The 17139-nt window shown below is 35.5% G+C and overlaps 1 pseudogene; it reads right to left on the bottom strand.

Annotated features, from left to right (window-relative positions):
• Positions 1–14520: 14520 nt before the first annotated feature.
• LOC141502116 (transmembrane protein 18 pseudogene) lies at positions 14521–14925 on the bottom strand (annotated as a pseudogene).
• Between the last annotated feature and the right edge of the window lie 2214 nt (positions 14926–17139).

Genomic DNA, 17139 nt, shown 5'->3' with positions numbered 1-17139 from the left:
AGTGGGACTTTCATGAGTAGTATTGAGAAGGATAATTGTGTCAGATCTATGAGATATAAATGGGGAATGGGGTTCGTATTTAAGAAGTTAATTTGGAATTTCTGAGATAGGGAGAGTATGTGTTTATCTTTTCTTCCTTCCTTCTCTCTGCATGGAGTAGAGGGGAAAATTCTGATGGACATCAATATTCTAGTTTCAAATTGCTGTTACGACAACCTGGATTTTGATCTCCAGTTCATTATTTTGTTTCCTTTTGATCTCCCCTTTTTTGACCCATCTTCTAAAGCTGAAGTTTCTTGTGCTTATGACTCAGAATCTCTGACTCTATTTTCCCTATTTCCCTGTTTATGAGTGATTTATTTCTGTACACTCTTGTGTTTATAAATGTGTCTGTGTGTTTTCAAGTTTCCTTTATCCAGTTTAGATATGATTAAGATCATTAGACAACTACTACTTTCTTCCATATCTGTATATTCTTTTCTCTCCATTATCCCATTTATTCCAAATAGTAATTTCTACCACTTTATTTCTCATTATATCTATATTGATTTCTCTTTTCCTTCCTTTTCCTTTGTTCTCCTAAAACTAATAAGAGTACAAGATCCAGATCCAGGCCCTGTGTTTGTGTGCTTTAAAAACATTAGATTCTGAAGGGTCACTTATCTCTTCTTTCCCTTTTTTGTTTTTAAGCACTTCAACATTACTTAGCCCTGTTCATTTAATCAATATTATTTATCTTCCCAAATTTCTATTTTTCCTAATTTTTTTACTTTGTTTTAACATCACATATAATGGAGTCATTAAGTTCTATTTGCTCCATAATGTTTTTCAAGCAATCCTCTACCTGAGCAAGGTGTTTCACCTTCTGTCTAAACTATTTATTTTATTTTCCATATCCCCCATATACTCTCATTTCATTTTTAAATTACTTGCTTCATTTTTTAAAAGTCTATTCTAGGAGTCCTTGTGGAGAACACTTTCCCCCCCCTCTCCTTGAAGTTTTTGTCTTTCTCCTAGATTTACCTCTAGGGTCTCTCCTAACCCACAGTATTTTTTCATTGTCTAAGTTTTCTTCCTTTTGATAATTTTTCAAACTTGGTTTTTGGACTGAGATTTAGTACTTGGGAAGGTTTCCTTATTGCTCTAGATGATTTGAATAGATCTTTTTTAGTTCTTACTGTTCTATCGTTTTGATGCTGCTAATAAAGATAGATGTGGGGTAGTTTATATTCTTCCTTAACCCTAGTTTCTATCTCAGTCTCCTGGTGGTGCATTATAAGTTGGGCTTCAATTAGTCTTAGTATTCTTCTTACATGAGACCTAGTCTCTTTTATGATCCTGAAGCAGGTTCATAGGATGTTGCAGTTCATGCATTTTTTTAGACCTCTTGTTTAGTCCTCCTCACCTTCCTTTACTACAGATGTCGAGTTGGCTATTTCCTGGTGATCTTAGTAACTTCTGGGTGTTGATTTTGTCCCAACCTTTTCTTCTGACATGCTAGGATAAGTACCTGGCTTCAGATTCTCAATTATTAGAGTTCCAGCTTGTCTAAATCCCCTATTTTTCAAAACTCCAACTTGATTGAGATTCGTTTTCAAGAGATAACATTGGTTTTCCTAGAATAATACTCTAATCTTATTCTTTGCTTTCATCTCCATTTACCTACATTTGCATTGACTTTCTTGCTCTGGATCCTTTTTTTTCCATATCCTCTCTTGACTTTTATCTGTACTTCCATTGGCTTCGCCATATTTCCAGTTTGTGTGTTTGTGTATGTATGTATGTATGTACACATGCATTGCATGGTTCTAGACTAGATAGAGAAATTTATGCTTGTTTCAACTCTGATTTATTTATTTTGGGCTTTTTATGGCACCATTTTAGATATTTTATGGGGTTTATAAGGGAGAGGTAAGCTTCTCTATGATTTTTCATTATTTTATCTTAATATGAAAACTCTAATTTATTCTTGTACTTGTCCTTCTTAGAGTCTCTTTCACAACCTTGTATGTATAGTTCATTTATAATCTTTGAGACTGTAATCAGATATCCAGGATATTAAATCAGAAAATCAGGATTCAAGTTCCTGACTCACTTAAGATCTTAATGATAAATCTATGTGAAATGTGAAGAAAGAAATAATACATTGGTATCAAAAGATTCTAAGGAACTCATTCAAATAACTCCATGATTTCATACATTCAAGAATTCCCTAGAGTGATACAGGTTGTGACCCATCTATGATTGCCAATTATGTGTGATTTGTGTCCCAGTTTTTTCCAAAAGTTCACTGCAGGAAGATCATTCAATGTACTGAGGACTCTCTTCTTATTCTCCCACAATCATGAAGGTACCAGTAGAGCACTTCAATCTTGATACAGTAAACAGACTAGTTTCTTTTCCTAGCATGAAATTCTTTGATCTTATCTTTTACTCCTGTTCTTCTATGGAGTTCCTTCTTGATTATATGTTGCAACCTTATCACCTGCCATTTATGTTTTCACTGAACTCTGTGTGATATTAATTTTTTGTTCTTCAGAGGAAGTTATATTCTATGCCATGATGCAATAGAAGTAATCTATTAGCATTGAAAAAATGAACCTTTACTTTCATGAAATACTTGAGATCAACAGAAGAATTTTACAATTTCTTGAAAGCAATTTAGTTTGCTTTCTTCCTCCTATTCCATTCTCCCAATCATTATTCATCTGTATAGTTCATTCCAGATATGCATATTGTTGGGAAAGCTCTATAGGTTCAAATACATGTTGAAATCTGGATAAGAGACTCTCTTCATCCATTTGTTCTTTCCTATATGTCAAAGCACTTCAAACTCTTTTGAGTGATTATCTATCCCTTCCAAAAGACTATGCAATGCAATCAGCACAATCTCATAAGCAAACAAAAGAACCTGGAAGATTCATCATCGTCAAGGAATCCCCCTTTGACAAGGACTCTGTACTGGATTTTGTCTATCACAGTGGTGATATGCTTTGGCAAGCATATATCATTTTGTTTTATCACCTCACCTGATGTTCATTATCAGAGAATCATTGAACAGGGTTATTTCTTTTGTTACTTTTATTATTCTTTTTTATTATCTTCCAAGGAATCTTGGATAATCTTGATGTATTATAATGGGAATAATGGTCAATGAGGCCAATCTTACATCCTCATATTTACCTTTCCATATGGGAATACAGAGCATTGCAGTAAGCCTCTCAAGTTTTAGTTTAATATGTGCAAGTCTGGTAAGCCAAGTTTTTTTAATGAGTGCCTGAAGGGTGATAAAGAACTTCCCAGTGGATTGAGTAGCCTTTTGCCTCAGGAGACTTCCAACCAGAATTGAATTTTCATTCAAAAAAGACTAATAAATCTCTCCCATGGTATTTCACTCTTTTCCTTTCTAAGGACAAGGGATACAGAACAGTTGTAAGTTATCAGGTAAGAGAAAGGTTAAGTGGCATTCCCATACCTGACCTCCATGTGTCCACAAAGACATTTAACTGTCTGGTGTGTGTGTGTGTGTGTGTGTGTGTGTGTGTGTGTGTGTGTGTGTGTGTGTGCTTTCTTGATCTCAGGTGAGAGAAGACCTGAGAGAAGATTGCCCAATGAAAATAGCAAACTTATCAGAGTCAAAAGATGTATCCTTATTGGCAACTGGAGTCTACTTAAATGGTAGGCAAGTCTGCTGAGAAGCCATGACCTGTTTTACACAGCCCAGCAGCTGATTGAATGTGTGATCCAAGACACCCTGACTGATCACCCCCTGGAATCTAACCTGCCTATAAAATGTGAGTTTCGAAATTGAGCCTTAGATAAGATGTTACATGTGGATGGGAAACAGCTTGTAAAAGAGACAGTGAAGTGACATTTCTTTGATCTACTCAAATCCTTTTTTTGGGGGGGGGGGGAGGGAGGATAAATAAACCAATAATAAGAACAATATTTACTTGCTCTACATTTACATGCATCTACATGCTCTACATCTTTCAATTAATTGCAAAATAGTAAAGATGCAGCTCATTTTTGAATATCACTTGTACAATCCTGGCACAGAGTAGTCACGTACAAAATGTTTTTTATGAAGAGTTTTTTTTTAACAGATAAGAGAGAAGATATATAGGTTAGTAGCTATAGGTATTCTCTATATCACCCATCTTAGTATTAATAATGACTGAGATACTTTTTGTCCACTTTCAGTACCTTTTCCTTTTTCAGATATTTTATATAATAGTCATTCAAGATCTTCACAATTTTAATACTTCCAGTATGGATCTTCTCACATAGTTTTTTCCAATCTGACTACTTTCTCTGTCTTTCTTTTCCTAAGTGTCATTTCTATCTCCTCCATTTGGTTCTATGATATTAGGTCAAAATGTCTTGGGTTTGCTATCCTTGATAAAGACAACAGTTTGTGAAAATGGTGCAAATCTTTTCCAGTAGCACTTATATTTTCAATCTTGATTGCCCTTGGAATAACTCTATCTAATCAAATTTTCTATAATTTAAATTTTTTATTCATTTTGGACTTAAATACAAAGAGATAAAAAATGTATGCAGTATAACATAAAAAGAATTCAATATAAAAACATGAATTTCCATTTCATATTTTTAAAATCTTGTTAAAAATATATATATATATTTTCAAAATTACTCTACTTTTCTGTGTTTCCTTCTAAGTTTTCTTGTTCTCTGCTCTACCCATTTTTTATCCCTCCTCCCAGTTCCACTCTAGAAAAGACTACCATTAGATACAAAAATTAATATAAATATATGTGAAATCATGGTATACATAATTGATTTTATCAGTTATTTTACTAGAACTCTTGTTTATTCATAAATTCTTCTGTTCATAAATCTGATAGGTAACATGTTCCATAGTCTTCTAATTTCCTTTTGATATCTCCCTTTACATCTAGATTATGTATCTATTTTGACCTCTTTTGGTGAATGGTGTAAGATATTGGTCTATGCTTAATTTCTCCTTTCCTTGTCCAACAATAATGGTTTTTAACCAAATAATGAATTATTATCTCCAAAGCTTAAATCTTTATATTTGTCAAACAAAGTTTACTGTAACCATTTGATACTGTGTATTTTATGTCTATTCTGTTCCATCAATTTACCTTTCTGTTTCTTAGCCATTAATTTTGATATTGCCTTACAAGAATTTATGACCAAGCAAGAAGTACAGAGCATTACAAGATGTAAAATGGATAATTTTGATTATATTAAATTTAAAAAGTTTTACACATAGAAAACCTATGGAACCAAGATTAGAAGGAAAGTAGAAAGCTAGGAAATAATTTTTACAGCAACTTCTGTGGTGAAGGCCCTATTTCTCAAGTACATCAAGAACTGAGTCAGATTTATAAGTCTATAAATTATTCCCTAATTTATAAATGGTCAAAGAATGTGATAATTATTACCTTAATAATGTAGTTTAAATCTGTTACTGCTAAATCTCCTTCATTTACATTTTTCATTAATTCTTTTGACATTCTTGACCTTCTGTTCTTCCAAATGAATTTTATTAGCTTTTTTCCTAGCTCAGTAAAATAATTTTTGGTAATTTAATTGCCATTTTACCAAATTACCATAAATTAACAAGGTGGTAATTTATGGTAATTTTGTAACAAAATTGCCATTTTTTATTATATTGGCTCTATTTATCCATGAAGAATGGATATTTCTCCAGTTATTTAGATCTTATCTTATTTGTATAAAAAATATTTTATAATTATGTTTATGCAGTTCCCAGGTTTGTCTTAGCAGTTATATTTCCAGGTATTTTATACAGTATTGTTATTAATCCTTTATTCTCAAAGAGGACCATGGCTTTAGGGAGGAGATGCCATGACATGCAAATGAATTAGATTTAAATGAGGAGGGTTGCAGTTATTTTAAATAGAGTATCTCTTACTAGCTCTTTTTGTAAGGTTTTGTTGATTATATAGAAATGATGATAATTTATGTGGGATTATTTTATATTCTGCTATTTTGCTAAAATTAATTGTTTCTTTAGGGTTTTCCAATCATAGCATCATGTTGTCTGCAAAAAGAGAGAAGTTTATTACTCCTTTGTCTATTCTGATTCCTCCAATTTTTTCTTCTCATTAAAAATGCATCATTTCTAATATACCATTGAGTAATATAGATTAAAAGTCATTGTTTTTTTATCATGTACTATTTCTTAATACTTATTACTATTCATAAGTGTCCATAGTTGGGGTGGCTAGGTGGCATAGTGGATAAAGCACTGGCCTTGGAGTAAGGAGTACCTGGGTTCAAATCCAGTCTCAGATGCTTAATAATTACCTATCTGTGTGGCCTTGGGCAAGCCACTTAACCCCATTTGCCTTGCAAAAACCAAAAAAAATAAAAATAAAAAAAATAAGTGTCCATAGTCCTTAAAATCTCACAAATGAGTTTATAATCTAGGTCAGAACTGTCTCTAGTTTCTCTCTCCATTTAATAAGAAATAATAGAATTAAATAATGATAATAACAATAGCTAGTATTTATATAATTCCTACTATGTGCCAAACATTTTTCAAATAATTCATTTGAACCTCATAATAACCTTAGTTAATAGGTACTGGTATTACTTTTATTTTACATATAAAGTAATTGAGCTAAGTGTTTGAGGACAAATTTGAACTCAATTCCAGCCTGGTGCTTTATCCATTGTGTCACCTAGTTAGCTCTTTCTAGTAGGTGAAAAATCATATTCATCCACAACAATAATACTATAAACAGAGAGAGCTGGGTGGGGGGAAGGTTCTTCTATCCCTAACCCCCACATTTTGGGCCCAGTGGCACTGAGAATGAGCTTGGTCTTTTGTTCTGGATGATTTCATTTGTCATTTTCATTTCTAACCATAGGAAGTCCTTGAACCCCAACTCAGACCATAATAACCTCAAAGGCATGTTTCCAGGTCAGATGTTCTAGCCAGCCCAGGAGGAAAGTTCTGAAAAGCCCAGGACTTGAACCTAAGTTGGAGGTTTTGGACTTAGAACTTGGTGGGACTATGATATATAGGAACTGGGTTACTGTGTGAATCTAATCCTTCCCTTCCCTGCAACTGAGGTAATATAAAGGGGCTTATGCCACACAAGTGTTGGAGGTAGGAGGAATTTTCTATGTTTGTTGTAGCTTTAAAGTAAATATTTCTTTGAAAACACAAATTCTAAAAAGAAAGAAGAAGCAAATACTACTCTTTGTTGGTTAAATAAAACTTGAGTTGTATGGTTAAATAGAGCTTGGGGGAACATAATTTGTGGGGGTTAGGACCAATAATAGATAGACTATATACTGTCAATCTGGAGAATCCTGAGAGAGAGTTGAAATGTAGCACACTTGGCCTCCAGGTGGGAGGGTTCAGAGTCACTGTTATATATGGAATAGAGATTTTTAAACAGCCTTAAAAATAACTATGAAAAGTGTTCCAATCCTATCTATGAATTTTTCTCCACCCTTAGAGGTAGAAACTATTAAAAACTATTAAAACTATTTGAAAAAGAAATTTATTTACTTTGGTGATTTTTATGATTTACTCTTGTTACTTTCCCTGAGAAAGTGGACATCTGAAAAGTTTGCTATCATCTGTATTATAAAATTATATAAAGTCTATCTTAATAATAATATTAATAATGTTAGTTTTAATAATAAATTTGAAAGTGACCAATTGCAATAAGAGGCAAATCAGAAATAAGAAAATAACAATAATAATTCAGTGATTGCAACCTCTCTGTGGTGCTAGAGAATTATCTGAGGTTAAGTGATTTAATTATAGTCACTTGGGACAGCATAGAACAATGGGTAGAAAGCTGAGCCTGGAGTCAATAAGGTCTGAATTCAAATCTAACCTCAGAGCTGTCTGATTCTGGATGAGTAATTTATCCTTTGTATGTCTCAGTTTCTTCAACTGAAAACTGGGATAATAACAGTACCTACCTCCCAGGATCATTTTAGGATCAAATGAGATAATAAAACACATATGATGTCTGGCTTTAGTTAGCACTGAATAAATGTTTGTTCCCTTCCTCCTACCCAGATGGTTAGTAAATATCAAATTAGTTTGAAATAGAGGTCTTACTGATCCTAAATCCAGTTGTTTGACCATTATGCAAATTTCTTCATTTTTCAACATGTAGAAAGTGATTTCCATATGCTTGGGATGTGGCTAGAGATGTACACTAGTAGGGTTAACCTGCAGTAGAGGGAGGAACACTGCCTAAAATACTATTGGAATAGTCCAGGTAAGAAGTTAAGGAAGACTTGAACTAAAATAGTAACTGTGTGAATTACAAGGAAAGGATTATTTGGCACAAGTTTCATCAATAGAATTATTTGCTTCTATTCTAGCTCCATAAGTTGAAATAATGCTTCCTGAAGTTATGGAGAGAAAAAGCCAATTGGTGCTCTTTTCAGAGAACTGATCTGAATTCTCCCATCCCTACATAAATCTGTGAACTTCCTTGCTTGCATGAAATTACAATACCTAACACTGTAGATCAGAGAATCAAATTCAATTATTATAAATGATATTTAATTTAATCCAATAAATATTTAGTTAGTGTCTGAGGCACAACAAAATTCAGGACAAAAGAACAAAAATGAATGATCCAAGGACCTTACTTTCACTGGTAGAAATAATATGTAAAAATTAGTATAAAATGTGTACAAGGTAAATATAATGTAGTACATTGTGGGAGAGAAGGAGCATTAACAATTGGGTGACAGGACATGGTTTCATGTAGAAATTGACATTTGACTTGAGCCTTGAATAGAGTTAGGAAACCAAGAGGAAAGAGATGAGAGAGTACCCCAAACGGGGTTGAAAGTATGGAAGTAAGGCATAGGATGTTGTTCAAGGCAAACAGCAGTTGGCTAGTTTATAGAAAGTATACTAAATGAAAGGAAGTCACAAGAAACATCCACAAAACTAAAATGCTAGTGTTATCTTATATCCTCTCAATGTGTATGATCTGTATATAAGTTCAACAAACCTCACAGTCTCTTTGAAGTTGTTCTCATTTTGCAGAAGGGAAAATGGTCACAGATCAGTCCACAAGTTGGGTGAGTCATGAAACACCATGATACTATGCAACGCAGGACTATTTTTAATTACTTCTTGTATAAATGCTATTCCAAGGCACATTTCAAAATGGTGTTATACTTGGATTAATTATATGTAATTGAATTAAATAAAAAAAAAGTTACGTATGAAATAGATTAAGAAGAATGGCCAAGAAAAAAAAAGCTACATGTTTCCAATAGAGTCAGTGAGTATCTTGTCTAACTTGTCTATGTAAACATCTAGTCCTTTCCAAACTTGGCTGTTTGACATAGAAGATATCACATCTTTATGTGGCTAAACTGTTTTCTCTCAAACTTGGCTGGTTTTGCTCATGAAATTGTGAAATCCTTTGGCTGAATGCATCATTTCCTTTTTGTTTAAAAAAAAGAGGTAAGAATGGAATTGTTCGTGATCATAGTGCTGGGGGGGAATTTATGACTGATTTTAATTAGAATATAATAAAACTTCAACTTGGCATGAAGTAGATAGTTGATAACTTCAGTGACTGTCTTTTTAGGGTTTGGTTTTGGTTTTTTGCCCTTGCACTGTGTAGGGACCGTTCCCAATCAGAGCTATAATTTTGTTTATGATACCAATATTAAAAGCTAGAACAGGAGTAGGAGAGAGCAAGTGAGAGAAAGAGGAGAACCCATGGAACAATTCAGAAATGTCAGTTCCTAAGGAATTTCCAGAGTATGAAAGCAATTTATCTTGGATAACTCAAGTGCCATCCTAATGAAAACTTGAGGGTTACTAGATGACTAAGAGATTCTTCTATATCTCAAATTCTGTGATATTCCATGACTGGCCTTTGCCTTAACTATCAATGGCTGTTGCCATTCACTTGGCTGCCAAAAACTCTCCCTAAGTTCTTTTATTTGACTTCCAGAATGTAAAGTGAATGTACATCTTTAAAATATGTTTTCTCTTATGTCTGTAACCTATAATGGCAGAAAATGCCCAATTATTTTATGTTTGCTATTGGTCTCAAAGTTCTTTATCTGGCATATTAATGTATACATTCTTATGTGAGAGAACCCAGTTGTATAAACTCTCCCCACTGCTTTTTAGTACTATAAAAATTAACAGATCAAGGGGAGAGAGTGCCTTTTCTCACCAGGATTCCCCTGCCCTAGACTTATATCAGGTGATTCAGTTGTAGAAGACTTTGACCTTTAAATGAAAGGAGAAAGACTTTTCAGTGTCTCTGGTTCATCTCCATTCCCTGTCTTCCCCTCCCCCCCAAAAAAGGAACTTTGGAGGAATTACTTAATCAAAGTTTAGGTATGTCTGATGTCTAGGATGTTTCCCATAGTGGTTAAGACAGTCTCTTCTATAAAGGTACTCACTGTGCAAAGTAGATCAGATACCCCACAGTTATTTATTTCCTCCAACACAAAAGAAGTGTGTAAAGCAAAGTATGGAAGAACAAATACTTAAAGCATAAATATCACTCCTATTGTACTATCCTGGGGATTTAATATTTGAAATGCTTCATGGATCTTCTTAAGGTTCTTGCTTATCTTGAATTCAGTGATATTTTATGATTGACTTTTTAACCTTAACCATAAATTGCTGCTGCCAACCATGTAGGAGCTAAAAAAGCTCTCTAGGTTTTTTGTTTGAAGGGGGAGATAGTCATTCTATCTTTACCTCAGCTCTGGGTTGTCTGAGGTCCATAACTTTGGGAAAGTCAAGACATAGCTTAGATTAATCCTCCTGTTAGTGATTTATCTTTACCTTTAAGAAGTTCATTTTTTTTGAGACCACCTCATGCCAGGCAACTCGATCCAGGAGCTCCCATTGTCTTGAGACTGACATGGTTGCCTTCTAATGTAGGGAAAGAATCACACTCAGAAGAGGCAGCTTGGAACTTTGGATCTAATCTCAGGCTTAGCTCAAGGAGCATTACTCTCATTGCCTTGTGTGAACAGTTTCCATTGCTGGGGGTGAGGGCTGAGGTAAGAAGAGAAGAAGATATGGATCTAGAAAGGGAATGTATTCATTGAGGGATAATTGTGCATCAAGCACTCTGCTAAGTTCCTGAAATTCAAATATATAAAAGTAAGATATTTCTTGTTCTCAAGGAAATCATAGGGGAGACAATACACATAACAGTGAAACTGTAGGGTAGACAGAAAGGCCTAATGAACCTCACAATGCATGTCAAATGACGGAATTGTTAATTAAGGAGGATTTCTTCTAGAGGAGGTGTTTATTGAGTCTTTCTTGCTCAGTCAACAATCATCTTCCAGTTCCTTCTGTATTTTTGTTTGTGTGTGTGTGTGTTTCTGTGTATATCTGTGTATCTGTGTGTGTCTGTGTATGTGATGACTAGACTTGGGAGCTATAAAGTGACAGATACTAAAGTCTTAGCATGTTGACAATACAGTAGTCATATTAGTAGTAGTAGCAGCAGCAGCAGGAGTAATAATAGTAGTTGTAGTTGTAGAAGAAGATGAATAAAGGAAACAGTCTTTTCTGCATTCATTATTTTTAGGTACAGTAGAATTTTTCCATTTCAGCCTCCAGTATTTCCATAACAATTCGTGAATTATGTTTGAAAGATAACATTTAGTGTTGAGAAGAACACATTAAATTTTTGTGCTTAGAGGAGAGTTCTTTCCACAAGTTTTAAGTATGAGTTTCAAAATTAGAAACATGTTCTCTTTCATTTCATTCTCTCTGCTATGACTTCCAATAGTATCTCCACTTTAGAAAGGTCAGAAGTCAAATTTAGTCATACTTAATATTTGTCTTTTTTCTCCCCTCTCTTTCCTACCCCTTGCATTCTTTTGCCTTGTTAAAATTCCCTGATGTTTTATGTGAAAATTCAGAAGTCTGAGTCTCCAGAAACAATTGTTATGTCAGCTGATACAACATGAAGCATTTTCACTTTTTTTCTAATATCTCCATCAAGCTTCAGTGAGAACATATATTGTTTTAGTCTCTAACAAATTTTCTCATTTCCCCCTAGTTCTGCATCCACACAAAGATTTCTCATTTCATATATTCGACATCTACTTAGAAATAAATGAAAGCCTCTTATATACAGATATAAATGAAAGTCTAATCTGTATCTCATCTGTGTAATGTAAAGGTGATACAAAGTTGACTTCAGTTCTATAAACCAAAGTGAACTTTGTCCATGACTTCAAGGTTCCATGTTAAGCCCCACAATGACAGCAGACAAGAGAGAAGAAAATGTTAAAAAGGAAAAGTTACAGCTGTTTTTCTTTCCCACAGCAAGAATGAATGAAAAGAAAAGCCTTTATGAAGTCAATACTATGTACACTGTGCTAGATGTGGGAGATACAAGTAGCAAATATTCCATATTACTATTGGGGTACCACCATCCTCTCAAGTCATATAGGCTGTTAACGTCAGTGACATCTTAGACTTTTGTTGCATACTTACCCTATATTTATTGACAAATCTAACAGTTTCTACATTAACAACTTCCTCAATTCCTTCTTTGCATTCACAGCTACTACTATTTCCCATTCTTTAACTATCCTTGATATTTTCTTAGAATTTTTCTTTACTTAAATTTACTGTCTTCTTAAAAAACTCATTTTCTTTAACTTGCTAAAGAACTAGACCCTCATAACCTGACATATTCATTATTGCAATTACGGTCTGATTTGTTCTCCCTGACTCAAGTCTCTTGCTATTCTAATCCCTTCCCCCATTCAACTCTAAGTGATATTCTGCTTTAACATAGATCTGACCATGACATGGCAACCTAATCATTAACTCCAGTTGTACCCTATTATCTCTAGGATCAAATAAAAATCCATTTTTTTAGCTTTAAAAATTCTTCATAAGCTAACCCTTACTACTTGTCTCCTCTTCTTATACTTTACTTCCCTCTATAGTCTATGAACCAGGCACACTGTGCTTCTTGATGTTCCCTACACATGACACTCTGTAACCTGACTCTGGACATTTTCACTGGTCATTCTGCTGAAAACAGAGGGTGGGACTGGGGGAGGGGAGATCCCAGAAACAGCTGTGGTTCTTTTCAGTGAGGAAATCACAAAATTCTGTCTGAAGAAGGTAAGAAAAGGTATAAATTTTAATTCACAAGTTACGGCAAAAAAGCTACATGTTAATTCACAGAATTCTTTAGCAAGGTAAAGAAAGCAGGTTTTTAAAGAAGATAGTAAAATTTAAGGAAAAAAACCAGAAACAGTCCAAGAGAATAGCAAGTATAGTTAAGAATAGGAAAAGGGGAGGTGAGAAGAAGAGGAATATAACCGTAACTAAATCGCCAGGCAGGTTAAATAAAGTCAGCTACAATCAGTGTTGTAGAAAGGGAAAGACAGGCTTTTTTTCAAAGAGCCCTTGAAGGAGGGATCAGGTGGAATTGGGGCAGAGTTGGGAGGTACCAGGGAAGGACTAAGGAATGGCTTAATGTATGATATAGGGTTATATCCCTGTGCATGTCTGAGGGATGCAGAGTTTTAGATTAACCATAAGATTCAGGTCAAATTCTTCTTTCTTCAAGAGGCCTTTCCTGACTGTCCTTCCTTACCTCTAATACTAGTGATTACCTTCTGAGATTAACTTCTATTTATACTACATATACTGTACAGCTATATAGTTTTTTGTTTATTGTCCATCCTATTGAAATGTAAATTACCTGAGGGCAGGGATGATCAAGACAAAGTTCCTGCTTTTTTGGTATCAGTCAGAGGAGAGAAGAAGGATGAATAAGGGATATCACTAAGGTAGAATCAACAGGTCTTAGGAAAAAATAGAATATGAGAAATGACAGAGAGGAAGGAGTATAGAATCAAGCCATCATGGGTGATTGAGATAATGGTGATAGCCTCAATAATAATAGTAAATTTGGGAAGAAAGGAGAGATTGGGTCAGGGCAGAGGTAACAAGTTCAGTTTTGGATATCTACAGTATGGGCAATTGGACGGAAAAGTTGGGAGATCAACAAAGAGATTAGTGCTGGATAAATAGATCTGAGACTCATCTATATAGAAATGATAATTGAAACAAAGTGAGCTGATGAGCTCACCAATTGTGGTAGTTTATAGGGAGAAGGGAAGAGGGGCCAAGTCTTGGGGTCTGTGACTTGGATTATGGGGTTTGTGACCTGGATAAAGATCCACGTATTTATTTATTTATTTATTTGTTTATTTATTCGTTCATTCATTCATTTATTTATTTGTTTATTTATTTATTTATTTTTACAGCTGAAGAAAACACAGGCAAATTTAATGTTAAAGACTTATATCAAATAAGTGAAATATTTTCCTCCATCACAGTGAGGACTGAAATAAAAGAATATATGGCTGCTTCAAACCATGAGCCTACTAGTTATCACTGCAATATATCCTATTGCAGGATACAGAAATACTAAAGTAAGGCTAACAGCTAGAAAATGATAGAAAATCTAATGTCAAAGTTCATCCACATTATTCTGCTTTCCTCCTCTTTTCTCTGAGTTGCAGCATCTTCAACTCAGTCATCACAGCCAGTGTCTTACGCACCCATGCAATCACAATGATCATAGCATTTAACAGCAAAGGTGCTGAAAAAACCAGGGAAATAAACATTCCTCTTGAATCGAAATATTGGTATTTAGAAAATAATGTCCAATTCATAGCAGCCAATTCATTGATGTCTTCCGCACAATACACTAAAATTACCAAACATAGGAAATGCCCAATCTGAAGTCAATACCTTTGAAAAGTAAAGTACGTGAGCAACAAACAAAGTATGTGGAAACCTAAAAGTCCTAGTAACCATGGCTCAGACCAGTCAGTGTGTGTGATCACCCACTGGAAGCCCATGGGCACAGGCTCCAGCCGCCGCTGCATCTTCTCGGAGGAGAGCAACTGGCCAGGAAGCGGCCGAGCTGGCCACAGCGGCCTTACATCACCCACCACCTCCGGGGCTCCGCCCACCCACGGCCACGCCCCGCCCAGGCTCCTCCAGATGCCATTCTGCTGGATAAAGATTTAGCACAGAAGACTGAGAAAGATTAGTGGGAGGAAAACCATAAGAAAATATTGCAAGAAAACCTAGAAAGAGAATAGGATCCAGGAAAATATCATGATCCACAGTGTCAAAGGCACTGAGAAGTAATAATTAGAGAGAAATGGATGGATCAAGTGAGGGTTTTTTGAAGATGGAGAAGACATGTTTCTTAAAAAGAAGGAAAACCTCCAGTAGGCAAGGAGAGAATAAAGATTAGAGAGGGAGCAGGGACAAACAGAGAAGGACAACATAGAGAGGAACAATCTACTAGAGAAGGTAGTATACAATGAAAGCAGGAAAACATGACAAAATGCACATAGATGATGTGAGATAAAGAAGAGAAGATAAGAGGGAGTTCTCAGTAAATACCTTAATATTTTTTCAGTTAAATATGTATGAGGAAAGGTTTTCTAAGAGAGATTCATCTGTCAAGACAAACAGGAACCCAGATATAACTAGCAATCACTCTTTTTTTTTTTTTGTTAAGGATTTTGCAAAGCAAATAGAGTTAAATGGTTTGCCCAACGCCACACAGCTAGGTAATTATTAAGTGTCTGAGGCTGGATTTGAACTCAAGTACTCCTGACTCCAGGGCCAGTGCTCTATCCACTGTGACACCTAGCTATCCCACTCTTTTTTTTTAGAAAGATTTTATTTATTTTGAGTTTTACAATTTTCCCCCCTATTCTTGCTTCCCTCCCCCCCCCCAAGAAGGTAGTCTGTTAGTCTTTACATTGTTTCCATGGTATACATTGACCTGTCAATTGTGATGAGAGAGAAATCATATCCTTAAGGAAGAAAATTAAAGTATAAGAAATAGCAAAATCATATAATGAGATAATGGTTTGTTTATTTTTCTGAAAATCAAGGTAATAATCTTTGGTCTTTGTTCAAACTCTACATTTTGTTCTCTGGAAACAGATGGTATTCTCCATCCCAGATAACCCAAAATTGTCCCTGATAGTTGCACTGATGGAATGAGCAAGTCCATCAAAGTTGATCATCACCCCATGTTGCTGTTAGGGTGTACAATGTTTTGCTGGTTCTTCTCATCTCACTCAGCATCAGTTTATACAAATCCTTTTGCCCAAGTGTAGTTTTGAGAGAATTATGTTCTTTTTGTATGTGTCCAATTGTATTTTCCAAGGATTTATTTTTTGTTGCAAGATGTTAACTTTCTCTTACAATGTGTTAATTTTCTCTTGAGTTTCTTTTCCCACTTTTTTCCAATTGATTTTAAAACTCCTTCCTGATTTCTTCAAGGAAGCCTTTCTGGGCTAGAGACCAATCTATATTCTCCTCAGAAGTGCTAGATCTCTCTGGATTAGAATCTAGTACTTCTAAGTATTTCCCCATGGAAGCCCCTTTTGGTGGCTTTTTTTCATTTTCCTAGGATCTTGTGTTGGGGGTGGGGCTGGCTCTCAGAGGTTTGCTTTTGAAAACCCTAGAGGCTTTGTTCACTTGGCTTAGTAATGCTAAGGCCTCGCCAGTAGGGGGTGCTGGTTTCTTTCTCCTGAGTGATTGAAGCCCTCTCCCAATCTTGGAGGGAGTGAGGAGGGAGTGAGGAGAAAGTGAGGAGGAAGTGAGGAGGGGGTGAGGAGGGGCAGCAGGGTTTGGTTGACCTTGAACAATGGGTTGGGCCCTAAGGGGAGGAAACCAATCTTCCTTTTAGCTGAGTGCCCTGTATTCCACACCTGAGACTGAGGGAGTGGGGGGGGGGGCAGCTACAGTTTGTTCCTGGAAGAATGCTTTGCTAAAAGTATGGAGTTCAGGACCTGCACCCAATTGTATGATTTGCAGGCATGCAGACCGCCCCTCCCCGCTGACCAAAGACTCTATGGCTAATGTTGGTTCTCAGACTGTCATTCACCAAAACCTCTGTGGCTAAGGCCAGGCCAGTCTTCTGGTTTCCCCCATTGCTGTCCCTGTGCTCATTCTCTGCTCTGTGCTTGCCCTCTTATCTCCTTTCCCAGTTTGCCAGTAGTCCCCTGAGATAGACCTTGTTGGTAGGTGTTCTTCTCCTAGCTTCTTTTTCTGAGTTTTGGTAATTGAGT

This window comes from Macrotis lagotis, chromosome X (assembly GCF_037893015.1).
Source record: "Macrotis lagotis isolate mMagLag1 chromosome X, bilby.v1.9.chrom.fasta, whole genome shotgun sequence".
NCBI classification, from domain to species: Eukaryota; Metazoa; Chordata; class Mammalia; order Peramelemorphia; family Peramelidae; genus Macrotis; species Macrotis lagotis.
This window is presented reverse-complemented; position numbering and strand designations above follow the sequence as displayed.